The following is a 25467-nucleotide window of genomic DNA, read 5'->3' on the forward strand; positions in this document are numbered from 1 at the left end:
TATAGAGCTGTCCAGGAAGACTGTCTTCTTCAACTGCAAGGTCATGAGTGTGAGTCTCTGGGGACCTCATACATAGCCCATGGGAAAGGTTTACAGAAAGAACAAAGTCTGGCTGAGATAAGTAGAGCTGAGAAATGGAACAAAAGCTAGAAAAGAGCCCTGGTAGCATCACTGGAGCCCTTAGGTCCACTTGAAGCTCAAGTCTCCCCTATACTTGCCGTGTCCACGAACACACAAATTTCCCTTTCGCTTATTCGTCACATAAAACCAAAAGAGCCCTATATGCTTATGGTGGGTTGAAGGGTGAACCCCTCCCCTCAACTCCAGACCAAAAAATAGTTGTGTCTATGTCCTAATCTCCAGAACCTGTGACTCTTACCTTATTTGGAGTAAGTGTCTTTGCAGATGTAATTAAGTTAAGGGTCTTGAGAGGAGATCATCTTGAATTACCTGCATTGGCCTTAAATCCCATGACAAGTAGCCTTCTAAGAGACACACAAGAGAGAGGAGAAGATGACGTGTGACAACGATGACGGAGACTGGAGTGACACAGCCACAAGCCCAGGGATGCTGGCATCTGCCAGAACCTGAAACAGGCAACAGACAGGATCTTCCCAAAAACTTCTGGAGGGAATGCAACTCTGGTGATAGATAACTTGATTTTGGACCTCTGGCCTCTAGAACCGTGAGAATAAATTTCTCTTGTTTGAAGTTACCTTGGTCCTCACCCAGACCCACATCTGCCGTAGAGCGTCAGGCAACTGGCAGAGAAGACTTCCGCCCGCAGAGCGAGGGAGCTGGGAGACAAAAGAGGGAAGGCTTGCAAATCCCCAGGCAGAGACACTCGGTAGGAGCGATTGGGTTTCTCTGGGAGAAGCTGAAGTAGAGGAAGGTGGGGAACTAGGAAATCCGAGCCAAGCACTGGGTCATCATTATCCTCTAGGTGCCTACAGAAGTGAAAGGCTAAAGAGAGAAGACCTGGAACAGGGCCAAGACGAGAACACTCTTCCCCCTTGCGGTCCCTAATGGTATGATTGAAGGAGGAGGAGTGTTGTGCAGGGAGAAGGCATGAAACAGGAAATCCACAAACTCCCACGCAGGACTTGGTGAAATATACGTGGCTGTGTGATGCTGTTGCTGGTGGAAACCCAGAGCCCAAGCCCCGCTCCCCTGCCGCCATGCTGTGCTGTCCCCAGCTGTCCCGGGGCACCCTGTCCTGGCCCTTTTCCTCACCAGATGCTCCTCACGATTCCTGGCGTCGACCCCTGTGCCAGAGCACACACTTATTCGCCATTACTCCAAACAGCACAAGCAAAGGCCCACTATGGAACAGTCAGGCGGTCACCCCACTTTTAGGTGAAAGAGAAACACCAGAACGCCTTCTTTGAATAAATCTGGTTATAATGTAAGTAATTACTATTTCTCACGAGCAGAAGTACAACTAAAATTCAACATCATGCCAAGCCTCTTTAATTTCAGAAGGTGTTTATTTTCCCTCCAAAGCCAAGTAATATCTTTTTATTTTGTTTAATTGCATCCACATGGGGAAAAAATCAGAAACTAGAGGTATTTGAGGTTCCTGTAAAAAATAGTACTTTCTCCCACCTAATATGTGGGTTGCGTTCCTGGCTTGACACGTTATGTTTGTCTGAGCGAGAAACGAGCCCCTTGGGAGATTATTTTCCATTTGATGGAAAGCCAGCTAGGTTTGTTGGAACGGGCAGACGGGCTGTGCATTGTTGGGAGCTGGGGGACAAGGCGGGGAGAAGGAGGGAGGGGAGGGGAGATTGGAGTAGCCCCGCCCCTTCGGGTAAGAAGCGCCCTATGCAGTAGCTCGTCTCCCAACTTTGTCCAAATAGGACAGGTTTTGCCTTGTGTCACATATACCTTTCCTTCTTTAATAATTTCTGACTGTATACAGGAATGTTTGACTCTTAATGGAGGAGACTGTAAATAAGGGAATTGAGAAGAGTATTTTGGAGGGTCATATGCAATTGGGTAATTTTTCCCCAGATGTTTTCACGTTATATTACATTCATCACATCTAAGACTATCACCTTAAATAATTTCCTGTTATCCTCAGCGCTGATTTTCAGATTATGTATATATGCTGTGGAACTTGTTTTTCTCAAATGAAATCTTGCACAGATCCTCAACATATAACAGATAAAAGTACAGCTTAAGCTAAGTTCTTTACAAACCACAGACGAGAGACTGGGGCCTTGACCAATGTGAACCTTACCGAAACGATGCTAGAGTTAAGAGCTGAGCACGCGTAAAGATGGGGACCTGGTCGCTTCCATGTTTAAACGATTAGAAGGCCAGAGAGCACAGAGGAAGGAACGGGGAGAGAGGCCAGTGCACTCCCGGCCACAGGGCCCCCTCCTCCAGCCTCCACCAGGGGATCACAGGCATCCAACTCGAAGAAAAGCCTTCTTGAGGCCACATCCCCCTTTCCGGGCTTGGTCACCCTGTGGCGAGGTGGAGGGGCCCAGACACATTTGCACATCTGGTTCTGATGAGGGAAAACCCACCCAAGGCAGAGTGGCTTCAGTTTCCCAGAACAGCTGCTGCCCTCTCCTTCTTCTGGAAAAGTCCTTCTCCTCCTCCCATAAGGAAGGATCCCAGGCCTGTTCTCCGTAGGAAATGTGCTCTCAATAATGTTCACCATCAAATGAAAACACAACTATCCCCTTGTTCAAGAGAATGAGAACCACTCACAGTAATGTCGAGATTCTGTTAAAACAGAGTATTTCCTTCCCTACTTTTCCAGAGCAAACTACCATTTTGGAACCCTTCGCATGCTGAGAATGACAGAATGTGTCACTGACAGCAAGGGCTTGGCGACAAGTTCGTGGCGGGACTTCTACAGAATGAACTGGACTTTCTGTACCTGCGTTCCCTCACCTGTAAAACTAGGGACAGGGCTCAGATGGAATATTCTGGAATTTCAGAATAACGCAGCACAAGCCTCCGGCTGCAAAGTCCATTCTCAAAGCATTTATCTTTGAGGCTGTCAGAGAATGAGCTCGAATTCAAGGTGCTGCAGAACTGAAAGGAACCAAGAGCTCTATTGGTCCAAATCCCTGCATGTCAGGTGTGATGGTCGTGCTTATGTGTCCGCTTGGCTAGGCTATCGCACCCAGTGATTTAATCAAACTTGAATCTAGGTGTTGCTGTGAAGGTATTTTTGTAGATGGGGTTCACAGTTATAATCATTTTTTAGTAAGTGAGGAAGATTGCCCTCAATAATGTGGGTGGGCCTCATCTTATCAGTTGCAGGTCCTGAAAGGCAAAATCAGATTTTTGAAAGAAGAAATTCTGCTTCAAGACTGTAACATAGGGGGCACCTGGGTGGTTCAGTTGGTTGAGCGTCCAACTTCGGCTCAGGTCATGATCTCGTGGTTCGTGGGTTCAAGCCCCATGACGGGCTCTGAGCTAGCTTGGAGCCTGGAGCCTGCTTCCGATTCTTTGTCTCCCTCTCTCTCTGCCTCTCCCCTGCTCATGCTCTGTCTCTCTCTCTCTCTCTCTTTCAAAAATACATTTAAAAAATTATATATTTTTTAAAAAATACTGTTAACATAGAAACCCTGCCTGAGTTTCCAGCCTAGTGGCCTCCTCTGCAGATTTTGAACTTGCCAGTTCCTATAATTGCATAAGCCAATTTCTTAAATCTCTTTTCATAAGGTAGGTGCTCCTAGACTGTTATTGCTAAGAAACTGACAAGCCCAGGGCCCAGATCTCCTTGGGCTCCTACCTCTTTCCTGTTCTTCCTACCAGGACGTACCTCTCATCCAGTTACTGCCCTACAACCTAAAACCTTACTTTAAACTGAACTTCCCTTCCCGAAAGAATTTAGATTCTTCTAGCAGAGCAGCATTTTTCTCTGCGAGGCGTGGACACAAATACTTCTTATACCGCCCCCCAATACATACATATGCATGCAAACATGCTTAGCATGTAATGAAACAAAAATTTCCTGAAATGATATTTCTCAGATGCAATACATTCGATCACTTCTATTTTATTGTACTTCGCTTTTGAAAAATGTTAGTCATATGCTCTAGGTTGCTTGTTTGAGCCAAAATTGCCCACGATGGCCGATGTGTCTGGTGCCTGTAACACATCTCCCTCAGTCACAGCTGTGCTGGAAAGTTCTGTGTGAGCTCAGGCTCACTTCACTCACGGCATCTCACTCCAGGCATGGGGTGCACAGACCCCGGGCCCCTGTGGTGGTCCCTTTGGCTCCTAACCAAGTACAGTCTGGAAGTGTGGGGCAGTCCTCAGTCGGTGGGGAGAAGAGCTGGTCGATGGGTGGCCCAGCCCCCACCTTCAAACAGAGCACCTGCAGAAGCATTCTGTATGCTTCTCAAGAGGACCACAACGGCGACCTTGACAATGCTCCTTATGTTAGCTCCCCTTTCCCTGCCTCCCCTGTCCTGTTGCAAACTATGGGCTCCTGGCATCGCCTCCCAGATGAATCACTTGCCCCGACTCTAGGCTTCAAGGCTCTACTTTCAAGAAAATTCAAACTCAGACCCATCCTTCTCCTCACTGTAGGAACCCTCTACAACTCCCTTCGGACGGTCACCGTGTGTTTGCTGGTATCTCCAGGGATGACAAGCGTTCTTATTTCCTCAGCTCAGTCTTCTCGTTGCCGGACAAGTCAGGGGGACGGAAGTGAGACAGAGGGCATCCAGGACTTCCCACGGGTCGAGCGCTGTGCTACTGTATTCTTTCACTCTCTTTGTTAAAAGGTAGTTTCAGGTTTTTTTAGACTTTAAAAACAGGCAAACTAATTTTTATAGTAGCTTTTTTGAGATATTTATGTTCCATACAATTTACCTATTTAAAGTGTACAAGTCAGTGGTTTTTCATGTATTCGCAGGGTTGTGCAAACCTTACCCCAGGTTTAGGACATTTCCATCACCTAAAAAGAAACCCCATGCCCATTAGCAATTACCCCCCATTTTCTTCCGACCACCACCCCACCCCCAGCCCCAGGCAACCACGGATCTACTTTCTGTTTCTGGGTTTGGCTATTCTGGCTATTTGATATAAATGGAGTCGCACAATATGTCCCCTTTTGCGTCTGGCACAGTGTTTTCAAGGTTCATCCGTGTTGTAGCAGGTTATCGGCACTTCATTCCCTTTGTCACAGAATGATATTTCATCGTATGGATATGCCACATCTTGTTCATCTATTTTTCACTTGATGGACATTTTGGTTATTTTGAAGAGTAGCTTGTTATGTTGCACTACAATCTGCCTTGGAATTTTGTCTTAGCCTTGAACTTCTAGGTTAACCCATGACAAACATCCTCCTTCTTCTTGCAAGGTCCCCATGGTGTGGATGTTCACCATCGGAGGCTGTTGATGCAATGGCATGATCTGTAGCCCATGTCCTTCTCACCATACTGATCATCTCCCTCTGACAAACTCCAGTTTACCACAACCATCCTAAAAGTGGGATGGTCAGGGAGAATATCACAGCAAGTACTTACCCTTTTAATTATTCATTTGTAGTATAATTAATGATAAGACAAGTTGAATGAGAATCGTACTAAGAAGCTCCAGAAGGGGCGCCTGGGTGGCACAGTCGGTTAAGCGTCTGACTTCAGCCAGGTCACGATCTCGCAGTCCGTGAGTTCGAGCCCCGCGTTGGGCTCTGGGCTGATGGCTCAGAGCCTGGAGCCTGTTTCCGATTCTGTGTCTCCCTCTCTCTCTGCCCCTCCCCCGTTCATGCCCTGTCTCTCTCTGTCCCAAAAATAAATAAACGTTAAAAAAAAAAAAAAAGAAGAAGCTCCAGAAGAGGTGTCCAAAAGAGGGTACATCCATTTTTTTAAAAAAATACTAACGTGCTCTGAGAAAACTAAGGGCCCATTTTACTACAGCGACCTTCCTCTGGTCAAGGAGGAGGGCCCAGCTGCAATACTAATGCCAATCATTCAGGAAGCAGCTCAGTAGTGTTCTTTTGTGAAATGGCTCCCTACCATTCTTTTCTCTGCTGTGTAAATGTGACCACATAATTACTTGCAGCTAAAGAAGAAGTTTGACAGAGACAGACCTGCTATATAGGTGTCCAAGAGAATGAAAGGGATGGAGAGGGAAAGAAGGGCGAAGACTGCCCCATGACTCTCTTGTCTCCTTATCAGCACTGGTGATTCTAGCTGCACAATGTTTGCTGCAGAAGTGTGTCTTCCCAGATTGAGAAAGGACTCTTCTGGTACAAGGGCCCATCTTCAACCTGTCCCTAATATCCTACACAGGTCTTTCCGTAACCCCTACAACTATGTGCTCAGTAAATATTTTTAGAGAATAATAGATAAAGGGATGGATGGGTGGATGGATAGATGGATTGATAGATGGATGAATGGATGATGGATGGATAGATGGGTGGATAGATGGATGGGTGGCTGGACGGAGAGATGGATGAATGGATGATAGATGGGTGGATGGGTATATAGATAGATGGATGGATGAATGGATGGTGGTGGGGAGATGGATGGAAGGATGGATGGATGATAGATGGGTGGATAGATGGATGGATGATGGATGGATGGGTGGGTGGATGGATAAATGGATGAATGGATGATAGATGGGTGGATGGGTATATAGATGGATGGATGAATGGATGATGGTGGAGAGATGGATGGATGGATAGATGTGTGGATGAGTAGATGAATGAAGGAATAAAGGGAGAGAAGGAGGGATAGAAACACATAACCACAAAAATGGAATCATCACCTCAGGGTTTAATCAAAAGCTTGTATTGGGAAGCAGCTGGTCCAGGCCTGATCATGGCCAGCTTCTGGAAGCTCACTCTGCTTCTCCCAGTTGGTGAAAGAACATATCTTTTTCATATACTCACGTCTGTGTCGGGTCTCCCAGTACCCTGGGAAGAAACTGAAATGCTTACCATAATAGTTCAGACAATGTGCATGGAAGACTCTGTAACTATAAATCCCCATTTGGATGTGAATTGGGTGGGGCAGTGACACTATTATTTCCTTAGTGTGTTTGGGTACAGGATGCCGGTAGGTATTCTGTCTGCCCATTGGCAATAGCTTCAGCCTGCCACGACCCTTCTCCTTGGTGCTGTGGCAGGAAATTGAGGGCTAAAGAGTGTCAGGTGGTTATAGGAGCCTTAAAAAGTGGGGTCACCTTGCCCAACTACCTTGTACAAATAAGGAAGCTAAGGACAGGAAAGGAGAGGTGACATATTTAAGGTCAAGTGAGTAGTTAGTAACTGATGCAGAATTTGGACCCAGGTTACATGATTCCTCCTTTCTTTCCCCAGACTTTCTCTCTAACATCTTCGCTGGATCATTTTATAAGGATCAAATTCATCTCGAAACCACTGCCGTTACTTTAATGACACCTTTCTGGAGACCCCAGCAGAGCACAGGTGAGTACTACAAATTCTCTTCTGTTCCTTTTTTTTTTTTTTTTTTTTTGAACTTGTTGACTTAATGGTAGGGTCTCCTGGCTCCTTTCAAACCCATTTCTTTTTTTCCCCCGGAGTGTCCTTTATCTCCTGGTTTGGCCCAGTGGCAATAAGCTTGAAATATGCTGGTGAGAAGGGGAGGCTTACAGAGCCTTTGAGACCCAAGTGATGTCTCCGATGACGCACAACCTCCTCACAGGACGTGGTGGGCTTAAAAAAGCTCTTTCCAATCACTCAGATTATTTCCCCTGGTAGAGCTCTGGCCCAAAATATCCAACAGTCCATTCCCAGTGCGCTTCTCGAGGCTCAGATGCTGCAAGGATGGCGATCTTCCTGGGAAATGCAGCTGCTGTTACATAATAAGGGGTGGCTCTTCCCTGTCTTAGCAGAGACAACCGTCCCTGTTGACTGGGGCAGGGAATTCATCAAAGTCATACTTCAGACTCAGCGCTGAAACTAACTCTCTTGGCTCCGAGCATTCTTCAAACTAGAGAGCACCTCATTTCTGCCTCTGGTAGGAAGCAAGCATGTGGGAGTCAGAAGACCCAGGTGGTGGGGGGTGGGGGGGGGGTGACTGCCTGTCCTGGACTTGTCGGGTGAGTCGGGTGAGTCACCTGACCTAATTGAGTTTTAAGTTCTTTATCTGTGAGATAGCAATAGTAATCCTAACAGCTCTGTCACGGGCCGATATTACAAGTCGTGAGAGCCCTTGACATCAAAAATACTGCTGGGGCGCCCGGGTGGCTCAGTCTGTTGAGCCTCCAAAGTCGGCTCACGTCATGATCTCGCAGGTTGTGAGTTTGAGTCCCCCATCGGGCTCGCTGCTGTCAGCCTGTCAGTGCAAAGCCTGCTTCGGATCCTCTGTCCCCCTCTCTCTACCCCTTCCCCGCTTGCGCTCTGCCCCAAAATAAATAAATATCTTAAATAAATAAATACATAAATACTACTAACGAAAAAAATTATTCGATGACCCTTGTGAAATCACGGCAAGGAAGATTTTGCTCAAGGCAATAAGGACTAGGGACCACTGTAATGGGGAGCATTGGATTCAAGTCTGAGTACCACATGGGCGCATGAGATTGATAGCCACGGGGCAGGGTGGGAGCCAGTGGATGGATATCATTAAGAGGAAACATCAGGGGTAAAGGGAGATTCTTGCTAAGTGGACCAAGGAGGGTTCTTGCTGAAGGCAGGCTGAAGGGATCAGAAATCCTCTGGGGGATGATGGAGGATAAGAAACTGGATCCAGATAGCAAAGGCCGGGGATCCTGGCTGTGTTGACTCGGCAGGATTGTCGCCAAAATGGGGCAATGCAGAGGTGAAGATGAGAGACCGAAAGTCAAGGTCCTGCTTGCAACATTCAGCGGAGCCGAGTAATTTGGTAGAGGAGGGAATCTTCGTGAATACAAGTATTAAATGTCTTCCGACCTGGTTGCTTAGGACCGGTTGATAGCAAAGGGGGAGCGAATGGAGAAACCGAGGCACCAACGCCTTTAGAAGCGGGCCCAACAACTGACCTTCCGGCCAATCCCACCTTGCCCAGAGGCGATGGCCCCCGCCGCAAAACATTTCCTCCTTAGGCCTCAGATGCCGGAAAAATTCATCTCCGTTTTGATTTTCCGCTTGCAGACCTTGCGCATAAGGAAGTAGCCCAGCGGAGACTGATGGTTCCAAACGGCACAGTGAACCAGCTGGGGAACGAATGGGGGATCCAAGCGCTTCCCAGGCGCTTCCCCACCCGAACCTAGGAACTCAGGACGCCACTTCCAGGGAGGCCTCACCTGGATGCCCACTTCCCCTGGCTCAGGAGTTGGAGGCACTTCGACAGGCACTCTAGGGGCCTCTGGACTACAGGAATGCTTAGAAAACACCTCTCTTTTAAAAAGCAAGCTCACGGGGCACTGGGTGGCTCAGTCGGCTGAGCATCTGACTTGGGCTCAGGCCACGATCTCACGGTTCGTGAGTTCGCGCCTCGACTCGCCTCGACTCTGTGCTGACAGCTTGGAGCCTGCTTCCAATTCTGTCTCCCTCTCTCTCTCTCTGCCCCTTCCCTGAGCATGCTCGCTCTCTCTCTCAAAAATAAACATTAAAAAAAACTTAAAAAGCAAGCTCACCGACCCCTTCATTTTTCAAGGATGGCAAAAAGACTGACTGGATTTCACACGTCCAAGGAAGCAGAGGTTCCCTTCTTTCCCCTTCCAGGCCGCTGCAAACATGTCACCGCCAAACCACCAAGGTTTTGCTGGGACGCAGCGGGACAGTGCGACTTTACCTCTGAGCTTCTTCCTCGCCATCTGTGCTCCCCAAGCACTCCTCAGTTAAAACAGACATATGCAATTGGAGAATTGGCCCCAGAAAGAAAAAAAGCGAGAGTCCCGAGCTAAAGGGTTTGGGGGGGAACGTGCGTTTTCAGAGAAGGAATGAGCAGCCCTTGGCTCTCGAGGGCTGGTTAATCATAATCAGCAGTGGGCACCCCAGGGCCCCCACCCCACCCCGGGCACAGTCACTGCCCCTCGGTGGCCAATGGACGGCCTCCTGCCGGTCGGGACCTTATTACTTCCTCCCTCCCCGCCCCCCCCCCACCCCCACCCCCACCCCCACCCCCACCCCCCAGCCCTGCTCCGCCTCCTAGGCCTCACTTGGGGCTGCAATTAAACTTTTCAACCTGGAAGGTAAACATCAGGGAGCCAAAGGGGTGGGTTCGGAGGCCTCACGGAGACAGCTAAGAGGTCGGCCCGGAAGCAGCCAGGGGAGGCCCAAGGGCTAGAGGAGAAGGCAGACCGAGGGGGGAGGTCTGCGTGTCTCCCACAGCCCCCCAGCGCGGGGAGGGAGGTGGGGAACCGGTGGAGGGGTGGAGGATGGGAGCTTTACGGAGAAAGCCTGGTAACACTGGGAGGAGGGGAGAGCGAAAGACGGAGGCGGGGAAGAAAGCCACTGGAGGTACACAAGCCAGAGGGAAGTTTCTCTCAAGACTTATGAAATCCAACCACGCTCTTTCCTCCAATTCTTATTTTCTAAAATTAACAACAGAGTCGCAGAAGTAGCTTAGATTGTGAATGCAGCTTTAAAGGGCTCTGCATATTTTTTGTGAACGTCCGGAAGGAGATCCTGTTTATTTCTCTCTGGACCCCAGACACCCCACCCCCACCTCACCGCCTCCCCTGCTGAGTCACTTTGGCTCCCCCCCCCCCCCCAGGATGGTCTGTATGTAAATGAGGATGCCTTTTATAACATTTTAGAATAGTAATATTTGTTCTGCCTCACTGATTTGGCTTGGCTTTTCTTTTTTAATTTTTTTAAATTTTTCTTTTTTTTTTTTTTGGACGTTTTATTTATTTTTGAGACAGGGAGAGACAGAGCATGAACAGGGGAGGGTCAGAGAGAGGGAGACACAGAATCTGAAACAGGCTCCAGGCTCTGAGCTGCCAGCACAGAGCCCGACGCGGGGCTCGAACTCACGGAACGCGAGATCGTGACCTGAGCCGAGGTCGGCCGCTTAACCGACTGAGCCACCCAGGCGCCCCTTTAATTTTTGTTTAATGTTTATTTATTTTTGAAGGAGAGACAGTGAGAGGCGGAGGGGCAGAGAGAGAAGTCACAGAATCCGAAGCAGGCTCCAGGCTCCGAGCTGTCAGCACAGAGCCCCACGCGGGGCTTGAACTTACGGAGTGTAAGATCATGACCTGAGCTGAAGTCGGACGCTTAACGACTGAGCCACCCAGGCGCCCCTTGGCTTGGTTTTTCCGAAATGCCGTTGAGCCCCTCTTGCGTATAGTCCTGCAGACACCCTAGTTCCCACTGCAATTTGGAAAGTTTGTGTGGTGCCAGGGAGAGCCAGGATGTGATCTAAGGAAGGAGAAGGGTGGTCGAGTAGAGGAACGTAAGACCAAACTATGAGCCATCCCTGATGCATGAAAATTTAAAGCATATCAATTTCAGCCAACAGGTTAAGTTCTAAGTCCCCCGTTCTGGTCAGTAGTTCTGTCCCCTGGGGATTCTCTTGTGTTTCAAGTATTCTTTTACTTTTAATGCACTTTGTACCTTTAGCTGAAAATGTTGCTCCAAAGGTGCCGGCCGGATTAAATGACTGCCCTGGGTTTCAAAGGGACTCCCAGCAATTCTCGATTTCCCAGGGGGCCATACACCTGCTCTTCGAAAGGCCTCTGCCCAAGCCCTGGCTTGGAGTCCTGGAAAAGGCATCTGCCTGCAACCAACCATTTCACAGTTCAGAAAAACAGTCACAAAACTGGAGCGAAGAGTAGTCCTGTCCCGTGTTCAAGTACAAGCAGCCGGTTGGTGCCAGAGCGAAGGCTAAATCCTAACTCTGAACCCCTACCCTAGTTCACACATCTCACTACACGGCCCTCCTTCGAAGGCTGGAGCTTCAGGAGCAACCTGCTGGAGGAACATCTTCAGCCACCAAGATGGCATCTTTGTGCTTGGAAAAAAAAAAAGATACATAACCTGGTCAGCAGAATGAAGAAACCTGTGTCCAGGGAGGTAGCCATAGGCAGCTGAGTATCAAGAAAGAAGCAGAAATTTGGAAGGTCTCAAGACTTGGAGGCCCCAAGAACCCAGGATAGCAGGGATGTGGGTGGGGCTAAAACTGATAGCAGCACAAGAAAGAACTAGACCTCCCAGATGGATGCAGCCCGGAGATTATCCTTCCCTGACCCGGCCAGACCTACATCAGAGTTTACTCCTGGAGAAGCTGAACCCAAGTGCCTTGGACTCAGAGATACCGGGAGGAGCCTAGTGGGGTGAGATAGCACACTGAGGGAAGGAAGGTTGGGAGAAAGTCAGCGTGCCTTTTACTGCCTCTGGAGCTCCCAGACACCCGAACCCTGGGATCCAGGCTTGCACCCCAACCCAGGCAGGAAGTTGGAGCACTCCTGGCTGCGGAAACCAAACTGTCCAGTGGGAAAAGCCAACAGATACTGACACTTGGAAACCCCCAGTGAGATGACAAGATTCCTGGCCAATCCCTTGGGGTCGGGTCTACCAGTCAATGGGCTCAACCCAGGCACAACAGAGATCCTAGTCCAAAGCAGGATGTACCCCTCCTCTCTGCGAAAAGAAAAAAAAAATGGTGATGAAATTCACATAGTATAAACCTACCCATTTTAAGGTGAGCAATTCAGCGGCAGTTGGTACATTCACAATATTGTGCAACCACCACCTCTGTCTCTTTCCAAAACATTTCATCGCCCCCAAAAGAAATCCTTGTGCTTCACTTTTGACTAAAACGTGGGCACCCAGGTGTCACCAGGCATCTGAGGGAAAAGTTCTAGCATGAATGACAGAAAAAGACAACAGGTAAGAGGAACTCGAACGACAGAGAGAGGGGCAGGAGCAGAACCTCTCCGTTATTACTTATTTATTTGGTTTTAGTTCTGATAATTATTATTAATTGTTGTTATATTAGTTTCACGAGCGCAGTGTAGTGACTCAACACTTCCGTACCTCACCTGGTACTCGTCACAAGTGTGCTCCTTCGTCCCCATCACCTACTTCCCCCATTCCCCACCCACCTCCCCTCTGGTAACCATCAGTTGGCTTTCTATAGTTAAGAGCCCATTGGTTTAAGAGCCTTGGTTTGCCTCTGTCTCTCTCTGTCTCTTTTTCCCCTTTGCTCATTTGTTTTGTTTCTTAAATTCCACCCATGAGGGAGATCGTGCAGTATTTGTCTTTCTCTGACTGACTCATTTCGCTCAGCATGATACTTTCTAGCTCCATCCATGTTGTCGCAGATGACAAGATTTCATTCTTTTTTATGGATGAATGATATTCCATTGTGCATATATACCACTTCTTCTTTTCTTTTTTAGCTTTTTGAATGTTTATTTATTTTTGAGAGAGAGACAGAGACAGAGTGCAGGTGGGGGAGGGGCAGAGAGAGAAGGAGGCAGAGGATCCGAAGCAGGCTCCAGGCTCTGAGCTGTCAGACAGAGCCGGATGTGGGGCTTGACCCCACGCACCGTGAGATCACGACCTGAGCCGAAGTCAGATGTTTAACCGACTGAGCCACCCAGGCGACACCCACATCTTCTTTATCCATTTCATCTATTGATAGACACTTGGGCTGCTTTCATAATTTGGCTATTGTAAAGGGGTAGAACATATTTATTTATTTATTTATTTATTTATTTATTTTTTAGCATTGATTCATTTTTGAAAGGCAGAGAGAGACAGAGTGCAAATGGGGGAGTGACAGAGAGAGAGGAAGACACAGAATCCGAAGCAGGCTCCAGGCTCCGAGCTGTCGGCACAGAGCCCGACGCGGGGTTTGAACTCGCAGACCGCGAGATCATGACCTGAGCCGAAGTCGGCTGCCCAACCGACTGAGCCACCCAGGCGCCCCAGGAGTAGAACATTTTTATTTTATTTTATTTTATTTTATTTTATTTTGTATTTTTAAAGTTTATTTTTGACACAGAGAGAGAGCGAGCGTGAGCTAGGGAGGGGCAGAGGCAGAGGGAGACACAGAATCCGAAGCAGGCTCCAGGCTCCGAGCTGTCAGCACAGAGCCCGACGTGGGGCTTGAACTCACGAACCGTGAGATCATGACCTGAGCCAAAGTCGGACACAACCGACTGAGCCACCCAGGCACCCCTGGAGTAGAACATTTTTAAAACAAAACTTGAAAAAGTTATCCTCCGAAAGATGAGAAGGTATTGCGTGTTTGAAACAAAAAGCTGATCCTGAAAAGGAGAGGTGATATCTGTAGAATGTAGAGAAGGAGTGAGAGCTTGTGGAAATTTGAAGTATGAGAACAGAACTCTTTTTATTTTTTACTGAAGTACAGTTGACACACAATGTGGCATTAGTGTCTGGTGTACAGCATAGTGATCTGGAAAGTCTGCATGTTGTACTGTGCCCGCCACAAGTGTGACTGCCATTTGTCCCCAGAGAGCACTATTACAATACCATTGACCGTATTCCTATACTGTAACTTTTATCCCCACGATTTCTTCATTCCACAATTGTAAGCCCGTATCTCCCTCCCCCCCTTCACCTATTTTGCCCACCCCTCCATTTTCCTCCTCCCTGGCAGCCATAAGTTCGTTGAGAACAGAAATTAAAAAAAAAAAAATCAATGGAAAAGGAAAAAATAATAATTGAAGGATTAGAAGATAATGTGGAAACGATTACCCAGAAAGACAAAAAAAAAAAAAAAAAAGTAAAATTGGAAAGAGAAGCTAAGACAATTTCAGTCTGTGAGTCAAAGGGTGCGAACGTTGCATAATAGGAGTTCTAGAAAGAAAAAATTGTATAGAGGGAAAGATTTTCTTAAAGAACGAATACAGGAGAAATTTCCGAAACTGAAAGCATGTGTCTCCAGATTGAAAGGGCTAACTTGAGTTTCCTGCATGAAGAATGAAAATGAGACCCACATCAAGGCAAACGATTGCATGATTTTAGAAGAACTGGCACAGGAAAGTATCCTAAAATTCCAGGGAGGAAAAAATAAAAGTAGGAAACATATAGAGGGCTTGGAATCAGAATGGTATCAGCATGATGAAAAGTAATAATGGAATCTGGAAAATAAGGGGAAAATGCTTTTCAAACTACGAGTGAAAATTATTTGTAAGCTGAAGTTTTATACCCAGCTGTGTTAGAATTTTCCAGAAAACCAGAACCAATAGGTTATATAAATACAGATTATCTACCGCTATAGATGCAGATATAGATTAGAAGAGATTTTTTATAGGCATTGGCTCACATGGTAACGGAGGCCTAGAAGTCCCATAGTCTACTGTCTGCAAGCTGAACAACCAGGAAAGCCAGTGATACAGTTCAGCCTCGGGCAGAAGGACAGAGAACCGAGGTACCACTGGTGTAAGTCCAGAGTTCAAAGGCCTGAGCCAGGAGCTCTGACATCCAAGGGCAGGAGCAGATAGATCTCCCAGCTCAAGAAGAGACAGTGGGGAGTCACCCTTCTCTCATTTTTGTTCTATTTGGGCCTGTTCACACCAGTAAGTATGGGTCTTCTTTACACAGTCTACTGAATCAAATGTTCATCTCTTCCATAAACACCCTCACTGGCATACCCAGAAATACTGTTTTACTAGCCACATGGCATCCTTTAGCCCAGTTAAGTTAACGCATAAACTTAACCATCACACCAAATTCCCTGGGGCACCTGGATGGCTCAGTTGGTTGAGCGTGAACTCAATTTTGGGTCAGGCCATGATCCTGGGGTTGTGGGATTGAGCCCCAAGTTGGGATCCGTGCTGGGTGTGAAACCTGCTTGGGATTCTCTCTTTCTCTCCCTCTGCCCATCTCCCCCACTCGTACTCTCTCTCTCTCTAAAAACAAAACAAAAGCAAAAAAAAAAAAACCAGAAAAACTTAAAGTATCACACCAGCTAATCTAGCAATCAAGTGTGGAGGTAGAATGAATTTATTTTTTAGCTATTTATAAACTCCATTTACTAAAACACTCCACCAAAACAAGGAAGTAAAATTGAAAAAAATGATATGAAGTTAAAGAAATAAAGGATTCAACATGGGGAAGAGTTAAAAGAACCCCCAGAATGGTCCTGAAGGGAAATCCTATGATGAGTGTAAAAAGAAATGACAGAATTGCCATCTGGGCTCTTCCTGGAGGCAGGTCTAGAAACTGTCTAGAAGAGGTGTATCTAGGATAAAAACGGAACCTGATATGCAGGGATTCAGGAAATCTCAGCTCTGGTAGAGGCAACGTTACCAATTAATGGTAAGGACATGAAAACGTAAGCAAAATTTTTAAATGAGGTAATTATTAATGGTAGGTATGAAAAAGAAAAAGTAATCCTGGTGAGTTCTGTGGCACACCTGTGATTGATATTTACATGGCCAAAATAATACAAATCCGGGATGCTAATTTGACCAGACATCATTATAGAAACAAATCGGCTGGCTGGGGCACAGAGAAAGTAAGAGTATTGGGCTATAAACACCAAAAGTATGCAATACAATAGCAAGGTATACCAACATCCAGTGCAGAGAAAGCAAGAAATTGCAATACGCACGTGTTATTTAGAAACCCAAAGGAAGATACCAGAAGAACACCTCAAAAGATTGGGAAGTATTCGCCTCAAGGGAGAAGAACTTTTGAGGGGGTAGGGGGCAAGGGACTGCTGTTTCAAGCAGCTTTTCTTTTAAGTTTATTTATTTTGAGAGAAAGGGAGAGAGCGTGACAGGGGAGGAACAGAGAGAGAGAGAGAATCCCAAGCAGGCTCCGCACTATCAGCACAAAGCCAGATGCAGAGCTCGAACTCACAAACCGTGAGACCATGACCTGAGCCGAAACCAAGAGTCAGACGCTTAATGGACTGAGCCACTCAGGCGCCCCTCAAGAGGTGAGAGGCCTGAGAAAATTGAAACTTAAAAGCTTAAGTTATGGGAAACTGAAACCTAACCAAGCTTAACCAGCTTGTTCCGCTTCTGTACAATTGCTTGGCATGCCCATGTATTCCTGATCAATCATTATTGCCTGGCACATCCGTATATTCTTGGTCAACCATTGTTGCTTGGCACATCCGTGTATTCCTGATCAATCATTGTCATACCCGTACCCCCGGTTGTGGTCTGACCTGAAGGCAGGAACCAATCGAATACTGTTAAGTGTCCAACTTTAAACACCAACCAATCGCAGCTCTGTAACTGTGGAAAATTCCTGATTTCCCCATGACTTGTTTGTACCTGTCTATAAAAGGGGTGTAAAAACCTCTCTCAGGGCCTCTTGGCGTCACCGGCAACGGGGGCGCAGAGGTCCAGGTTCGAACCTGCAATAAATGACCCTTGCTGCTTAGCTTTGACTCTGGACTCTGGTGGTTCGTTTTGGGGGTCTCTTAGACTCTGGGCGTTTCATTTGGTGCATTGGCCGGGAAGGCCCCCCCCAAACCCACCAGACCCCAAGTCAACGGGTCATTTCTGAGCTGCTTAGCTTTGACTCTGGACTCTGGTGGTTCGTTTTGGGGGTCTCTTAGACTCTGGGCGTTTCATTTGGTGCGTTGGCCGGGAAGGCCCCCCCCAAACCCACCAGACCCCAAGTCAACGGGTCATTTCTGAGACCGATCGGTAAGTAAGCCGGCTCTGTCTGTGTCTGTGTCTGTGTCTGTTGTCTGTTCGTTTCTGGCTCTCCTGCGCGGGATCTGTATCAGTGACTGACCTAGCCCTGGCGGACGCGCTATAGGGAAGTCAGTCGGGACCAGTAGGAGACGTCCTCTGGCTCCCGTCTGGGGCACTATTTTGGCCCATCAGGACTCTGTTCGGGTTACGGACACCCGTTCTGTATCTGGTCTCTTCTCCAAGGCACTTTCTGTTTGCCGCCGCGCTTGCGATTTAACTTGTCTCTTCTCCCCTGCAGGTATATCCAACTCGCTTCCGGAACAGAAACTAACTTGGCCCATTTATCTTTTCCTATACAGGCTATGGGACAGAACCAGAGTACACCTCTCTCCCTTCTTCTAGCTAATTTCAAGGATGTCCAGGCTGGAAGAAGGGAGAGAGGCCATAACCTAAGCCTGGACATCCGCCGGTCGAGACTCATCACTTTCTGCCAGTCTGAGTGGCCCACTTTGGGAGTGGGCTGGCCTACTGAGGGCACTTTTTGTTTGCCTATAGCGGCCAAGGTCAGGGCCACCCAGACCAGGTTTCCTACATCCCCGTCTGGCAAGATCTTGTTGAAAACCCTCCACCCTATCTTCCCCCTCCCCTTGCACCCCAGGCCCTGCCCGAAGCGGCCGCCCCACCTGTTGCCCGCTGGTTGCCCCTCAAGGGGAGCCGGGGGGGGGGGGGGGGGGGGGCGGGGCGGGAAGCGGCAGCTGTGCCAGAACCAGGGAGGCTACAGGCAGCAGCCGTGCCTAGCCCTATTAAAAATGAAACCAACCGTGAAGGGCCAGCCGGCCAAACTCGCGGGCGCACCCAGTGTGAGCCAAGCTCTCGCCTCCCCCACTCCACTGTAGCCCTACCCCTGCGGGAAATAGGACCCCCCGATAAAACGGGCAATCCCCGACTCCAGTATTGGTCCTTCTCCACCAGTGACCTATATAATTGAAAAACCCAAAATGCTCGGTTTTCTGATAACACTAGAGATCTTATAGCCCTCCTAGAGAGCATAATGTTCACCCACCAGCCTACCTGGGATGACTGCCAACAGCTTTTGCGAATCCTGTTCACCACGGAAGAAAGGGAGAGAATTCAACTTGAAGCGCGGAAGCTGGTCCCCGAGGAAGATGGTCGACCCACTGTTAACCCTGACCTCATTAATGCAGCGTTTCCCCTGACTCGACCTGATTGGGACTACAACGTGGCAGAAGGTAGGGGACGACTGCTCGTTTATCGCCAGACTCTAATGGTGGGTCTCTGGGCTGCAGCACGCAAGCCCACCAATTTGGCCAAGGTGTACTCGGTAGTACAAGGTAAGACAGAGAGCCCTGTCACCTTTTTAGAGAGATTAATGGAAGCCTTTAGGCAGTACACTCCCATGGACCCTGAGGCTCCTGAAAATCAGGCTGCTGTTGTAATGTCGTTTGTAAACCAGGCTGCCCCTGATATCAAAAAGAAACTCCAAAAATTAGAGGATTTAGAAGGAAAACAGATCCAGGATTTACTCCGCATTGCTCAGCAGGTATATAATAATCGGGATGCTCCAGAGGATAAGCAGAAAACTCGCCCCCCTAGGCGCCCCCTAGACAAAGACCAATGCGCCTACTGTAAAAAAAAAAAAGGACATTGGATTCGTGACTGTTCCAAAAAGAAGCAACTGCGCTCGGGGTCAGAGCCATGGCCAAACCCCTTTACACGCAGTCTCTAAAAACCAACCATCATTTGAATGGTCTGTGGAAGCTGAGCAGGCATTCCAACAGATAAAGAGAGCTCTCCTATCGGCCCCAGCTCTAGGACAGCCCAATATCTCTAAGCCCTTCCACTTATATGTGGATGAACATAAAGGCATAGCCAAGGCAGTGCTAACCCAGCATCTAGGTCCGTGGCCCAGACCAGTGGCCTATCTCTCAAAGAAAAAAAAACTGGACCCTGTAGCCGCAGGATGGCCCCCTTGTCTCCGGATAATAGCGGCTACAGCCCTAATGGTTAAAGACGCCGATAAGCTGTCCCTGGGTCAAGAGTTACATGTCACCACACCCCACGCCATCGAAGGAGTACTCAAGCAGCCCCCCGATAGGTGGATGAGCAATGCTCGGATGGTCCACTATCAGGGACTCCTGTTAAATCCCTTGAGAACCACATACACCCCTCCCGGAACTCTAAACCCGGCCTCGCTGCTACCCGACCCTGACCTGGACTCCCCGCTCCATGACGGTGCCGACATCCTAGCGCAGATCCATGGAACAAGGAAAGACCTACAGGACCGGCCATTACCTGATGCTGAGGTCACCTGGTTTACTGACGGAAGCAGCTTCGTCCATCAAGGACAGAGGTACGCAGTATGCGGGGGCAGCAGTGACATCTGAGACTGAAGTGATATGGGCAGAGGCTCTGCCCACAGGGACTTCTGCCCAAAGGGCAGAACTAATTGCATTGACCCAAGCATTAAGAATGGGGCGGGACCACAAAGTGACTGTATATACAGACAGCCAGTATGCCTTTGCCACGGCCCATATACATGGGGCAATATACCGTGAGAGGGGACTACTCACTGCTAAAGGCAAAGACATCAAAAATAGAGATAAAATTCTGGCCCTATTGGCCGCTATTTGGGCCCCTAAAAAACTGGCTATAGTACATTGCCTGGGTCACCAAAATAAATAAATAAATAAATAGGAAATAACCTCACTGACCAGACTGCACTCCAGGTAGCACAAAACCCCATTCAAGTACTCCCTGTGCAGCTACCAGACCCAGGGCCCTGAGATTTACCCCCACAGCCTGAATACTCAGAAGATGATCTTATCTGGATGCGCAAGCTCCCCATGACCCAAGTTACAGGATGGTGGAGGGACTCCAGAGACCGCCTTATCCTTCCCGAAAAACTGGGCCATGCAATCCTGACAAAAATACTCCAGAACGCGCACCCACACGCCACAGCCCAAGGCCACCGAAAAAGAGGAACCATACCAGGAGCCCACTGGGAAGTAGACTTCACCGAGGTAAAGCCCGGCAAATACGGCTATAAATACTTACTAGTGTTCGTAGACACTTTTTCAGGATGGACTGAAGCCTTTCCAACCAAGAAGAAAACGGCGCAGATAGTAGCCAAAAAGATCCTAGAAAAAATCCTGCCCAGGTATGGTTTTCCAGTCATGATAGGGTCAGACAATGGACCTGCATTTGTCTCTAAGGTAAGTCAGGGATTGGCTTCCGTACTTGGGGCAGATTAGAAATTACATTGTGCTTACCGGCCCCAAAGCTCAGGACAAGTAGGAAAAATAAATAAAACATTAAAAGAGACCCTTATTAAATTGACTATGGAGACTGGCGCTAATTGGGTAGAGTTACTCCCCTACGCTCTGTACAGGGTTTGTAACTCCCTATACAAGTTGGGCCTTACACCCTATAAAATCATGTTTGGCAGACCCACACCTAATCTTAAGTCAAACCTCATTCAATTAGACCAAGATAACAGCCTCTTGTCTTCTCTCAGGGCTCTACAGCAGGTTCATGAGGCCGTGTGGCCTAAACTAAAAGAACTGTATGAGGCAGAACTCCCACCCACTCCTCATCAGTATCATCCAGGAGACTGGGTCCTCCTCAAGCGACACCAGCAGGAGAACCTTGAACCCAGGTGAAAAGGACCTTACCAAATCATCCTGATGACTCCCACCGCCATCAAGGTAGATAACCTCCCCACCTGGATCCACCACACCCACGTGAAGCCTGTCGACCCGTTGTCTGACCTCGTGGGACACACTGATAAAAATACTACTTGGACTGTAGACCGAGTAAGAAAAACCCCCTCAAACTAACCTTGCGCCGTGCCTCCCCTAGACATGTTCAGGATAGTAACCCTTGTCCTACTAGCCCTCAACCTCAACCTCCTGGAGGGAGGACTAAATGCCCCCGTTGACAAACAGGAATTGTACGGAGCTCTGTATGGAAGGCCCTGTGATTGCAGAGGTGGTGTAGTTAGAACCCTTACCCTGCCACATGGTAACAGACTAGTAGCCGGCTCTGTAGGAAGGGGTGGTCACTATCAGCGAAGATACACTCAAACCCAAGACTGTGGGACCACAATTGCTCACTTAACCCAGACCTATGACATCACAGGACCCCAAAAACAGCAGTGGTTATGTGTTGACAAACCTAGGCCCCTGCCCCCCACAGCAGAATGCCCTTGCTCTACTTTCCAGGAGTCGATGCATAGCTCTTGTTATGACTCCTATCAGCAATGTATAGGGCCAGACAACTCCACTACCTACTTTACAGCTATCCTACAGGGTAACAGGGCAGCAATAGCTAGTGATAATAATATGCAACTTCAAGCCGGCTGCCGTGGCTCAGTTGGAGCCGCCGTCTGCTGGAACCCCCATGCCCATCCCTAGTTTAAACTTTGCAACTGGCAGATCCAAACGAGCTGTGGTTGTTATCCCCCTCCTGACAAGCCTAGGAATTACAGGTGCATTAACTATCGGGACAGCAGGATTAGGAGTCTCCATACACTCCTATCTGCGACTCTCTCGGCAACTAATTAACAATGTCGAGGCCTTGTCAGGGACGATCCAGGATCTGCAAGATCAGCTAAATTCCCTAGCAGAAGTGGTGTTACAAAATAGAAGAGGGTTAGATCTGCTAACCACAGAACAAGGTGGCATCTGCTTAACCCTACAAAAAAAATGTTGCTTTTATGCCAATAAATCAGGAATAGTTCGGACCAAAATTAAATAGCTCCAAGAGGATCTCACACACCGAACAAAATAATAAACTTTATCAGGGACAGACTAAACACCATTCAGGTTATGGTCCTTAGACCACAGTATCAGCTCCTAGACATGGAAAGCAAGCTTGATTAGGTAACACTGTAGGACCCAAGATTGGGTCCTCAGGTACTTGAGAAAGGGGGGAATGAGAGGCCTGAGAAAATTGAAACTTAAAAGCTTAAGTTATGGGAAACTGAAACCTAACCAAGCTTAACCAGCTTGTTCCGCTTCTGTACAATTGCTTGGCATGCCCATGTATTCCTGATCAATCATTATTGCCTGGCACATCCGTATATTCTTGATCAACCATTGTTACTTGGCACATCCGTGTACTCCTGATCAATCATTGTTGCTTGGCACATCCGTGTATTCCTGATCAATCATTGTGATACCCGTACCCCCGGTTGTGGTCTGACCTGAAGGCAGGAACCAATCGAATACTGTTAAGTGTCCAACTTTAAACACCAACCAATCGCAGCTCTGTAACTGTGGAAAATTCCTGATTTCCCCATGACTTGTTTGTACCTGTCTATAAAAGGGGTGTAAAAACCTCTCTCAGGGCCTCTTGGCGTCACCGGCAACGGGGGCGCAGAGGTCCAGGTTCGAACCTGCAATAAATGACCCTTGCTGCTTAGCTTTGACTCTGGACTCTGGTGGTTCGTTTTGGGGGTCTCTTAGACTCTGGGCGTTTCAGAGGCTTTTTAGCACTGTTTTGCCTTTTTAATCTAGGGCCACGGACTTCTCGAATGCAAATCTAGATGAATGGTTCTTAAAACCCCTCCACGACTGCAATCTGGCCTCAACAAAGTGAGTTACAGCCAGTGCCACGGGATGGTCCTCCTTCCTATAAGTGCTTCACGGACTGGAAAAGCTACTGGCTGTCAAGTCTCATTCCTGAAAGATGGGACCTCTCTTTCAACCCCGAGGAAACGGAGCCACTAAATACAAGTCAAATCCGGTTACAGTCAGAATCCGAGTGAAGTGTAGCCAAAATATTTGTAAGCCGCAGGTAATGGCCTAGTCCCCCCAGCATGATTTGTTGTAGCGGCATTTCGGAGCACTGAAACAGTTAATGCTGTTTCTCCACACCGGGCTCTCACAACCTCCCCCTGCCCTGACCCAGGCTCTTGTCATCCTCTCCTGTATTTCTTGGCCATTGGGGTTTTTAAAGAGTTGGGTTCCTGGACTGTCTTGATGAGGACCAAGACCACAGCTGACTGATTTTTTATTTTTACTTTATTTTTTTTGTCCCCTGTGTCTAACGCGGTGTATACCAATATATGGAAGGCACGCAGGCAGGGTTTGAATCGGTGAAGAAAAGGGGAGGAATGGATGAATGTAAAAGGAAATAATCCAAGCAGCCCCCGGGATTAATGCTGCATAATGAAAAGGACCAAAAAGAGAGGTCCATTTTATTTATTTATTTTTAATTTTTTTTTTTTAACATTTAATTTATTTTTGAGACAGGGAGAGACAGAGCATGAACAGGGGAGGATCAGAGAGAGAGGGAGACACAGAATCTGAAGCAGGTCCCGGGCTCTGAGCTGTCAGCACAGAGCCCGACGCGGGGCTCGAACTCACGGAACGCGAGATCATGACCTGAGCCGAAGTCGGCCGCTTAACCAACTGAGCCACCCAGGCGCCCCGAGAGGTCCATTTTAATAAAAAGTGGCGAATATGGCAAGGACCGTCGCATATATAATGTCGCAGTGTGCCGGGCACTGGTCTGGGAGCTCGATGAATCCTCATGATGACCCATGAGGCAGGTTAACACTGCTCCCAAGTACAGAGAAGGAAGTAATGGGCCCCAAATCACACAGGAAACGAGTGATAGATGAGCCAGGTTTAGGACCCAGGCCACCTGGCTCCAGGGTCTGTGAGGTTTGCCCAAGGGCTGTAGCCCCAGGGAGCTGATCTGGCTGTGTGTCCTCCGCTGGGTTGGGCTTGTTAAGAAAACGCCAGAGGAGAAGGTGTCTTTAGTAATAAATGGGGGCTTGTAGGATGAAAACTCTCGGGAGCCTTGGGGGCCTCGCCCCAGGGCCCCCAGCTGTTCAGGGGGAGGGCTACCTGTGCCTCCCAGATGTTGAGCCTGACGGGGGAAGAGCCAGCTGATGGGAGACAGTGACCAGGCACAAGTGGGCGTGGGCCAGAGGGAGGAGCTGTGAGGTGCTCCTGGGTGAAAACACTCTGTCCGATGTCCTGATGCTCCCTGGACGTCAGGGGAGGACAGCAAGAGGACTGAGCGAGTGAAGGTAAGAGCCGGTCCGTGAAAGTTTCTGCAAAAAACAAAGGATCCAAGGAAGCTCTGGTGAGGGAAATAGGAGGACCAAGGAGGTGCAGTTCACAAGTCAACAGACTATCTTGGGTCCTTCCATGACATCAGGGCACTATGGCATCTCTCACCCTGGGATACACTGATTACAGAATGGCTGTAATGTTTCACCTCTGCCTGTGTCCAGTCCTTCCGATGTCACTTTGCAGCCCTGACCCGCCTCTCTGATCCGCAGCGGACCCCAGAGGGATGAATGGGCCCAGCAGAGTCCGGAGACTGGTCCAGCCTACCTGTGGATAAAACAAGGCTTGCTTTACCCTCTTGAGATTTGGAGCGGTTTGTTATGTACTGTTACAGGAATGACTGGGACACCAGGAAGGGAAGAGTCGTGGGACAGCTCAGAGCTCCCTCTTTCCCCCCTCAGATGCACCAGCTAGCCAGCAGAAGCTATCAACTAAATAAGAAAATAGCTACTGTTTAATGAGCACTTACTATGTGGAAGGCAACCTTGTGAGGTAGGGGTGAGGGCTGGCACTTACTTCTAGGAGCCTACCCAATACATACTCTTTTCTTTTGTTACTAACTTTATTTGGGTTCTGGACCCAGCTTTAAAAGTGACATTTCTCAACCTCCCTTGCAGTTAGGGGGTGGTCATGTGACACTGTCCTGGTCAATGAGATGGGAGTGGGTAGAGCTCTGGGAAAGCTCTTTCGGAGACAAGCTGACCCAGCTGGTGCCTGCCTTTTGCTATTTTCTCTACTCATTCCTGCTTCCTGGAAAGGCATTGGAAGGACTGGAGTTGTTGCAGCCATCTTCCTACCCCGAGGCAAAAGCCAAGAGAATTGCAGACACCTAGACCCTGACATCATGTAGTCTCTGAGCTAA

Source organism: Prionailurus viverrinus, chromosome C2, assembly GCF_022837055.1.
Source record: "Prionailurus viverrinus isolate Anna chromosome C2, UM_Priviv_1.0, whole genome shotgun sequence".
Lineage (NCBI taxonomy): Eukaryota > Metazoa > Chordata > Mammalia > Carnivora > Felidae > Prionailurus > Prionailurus viverrinus.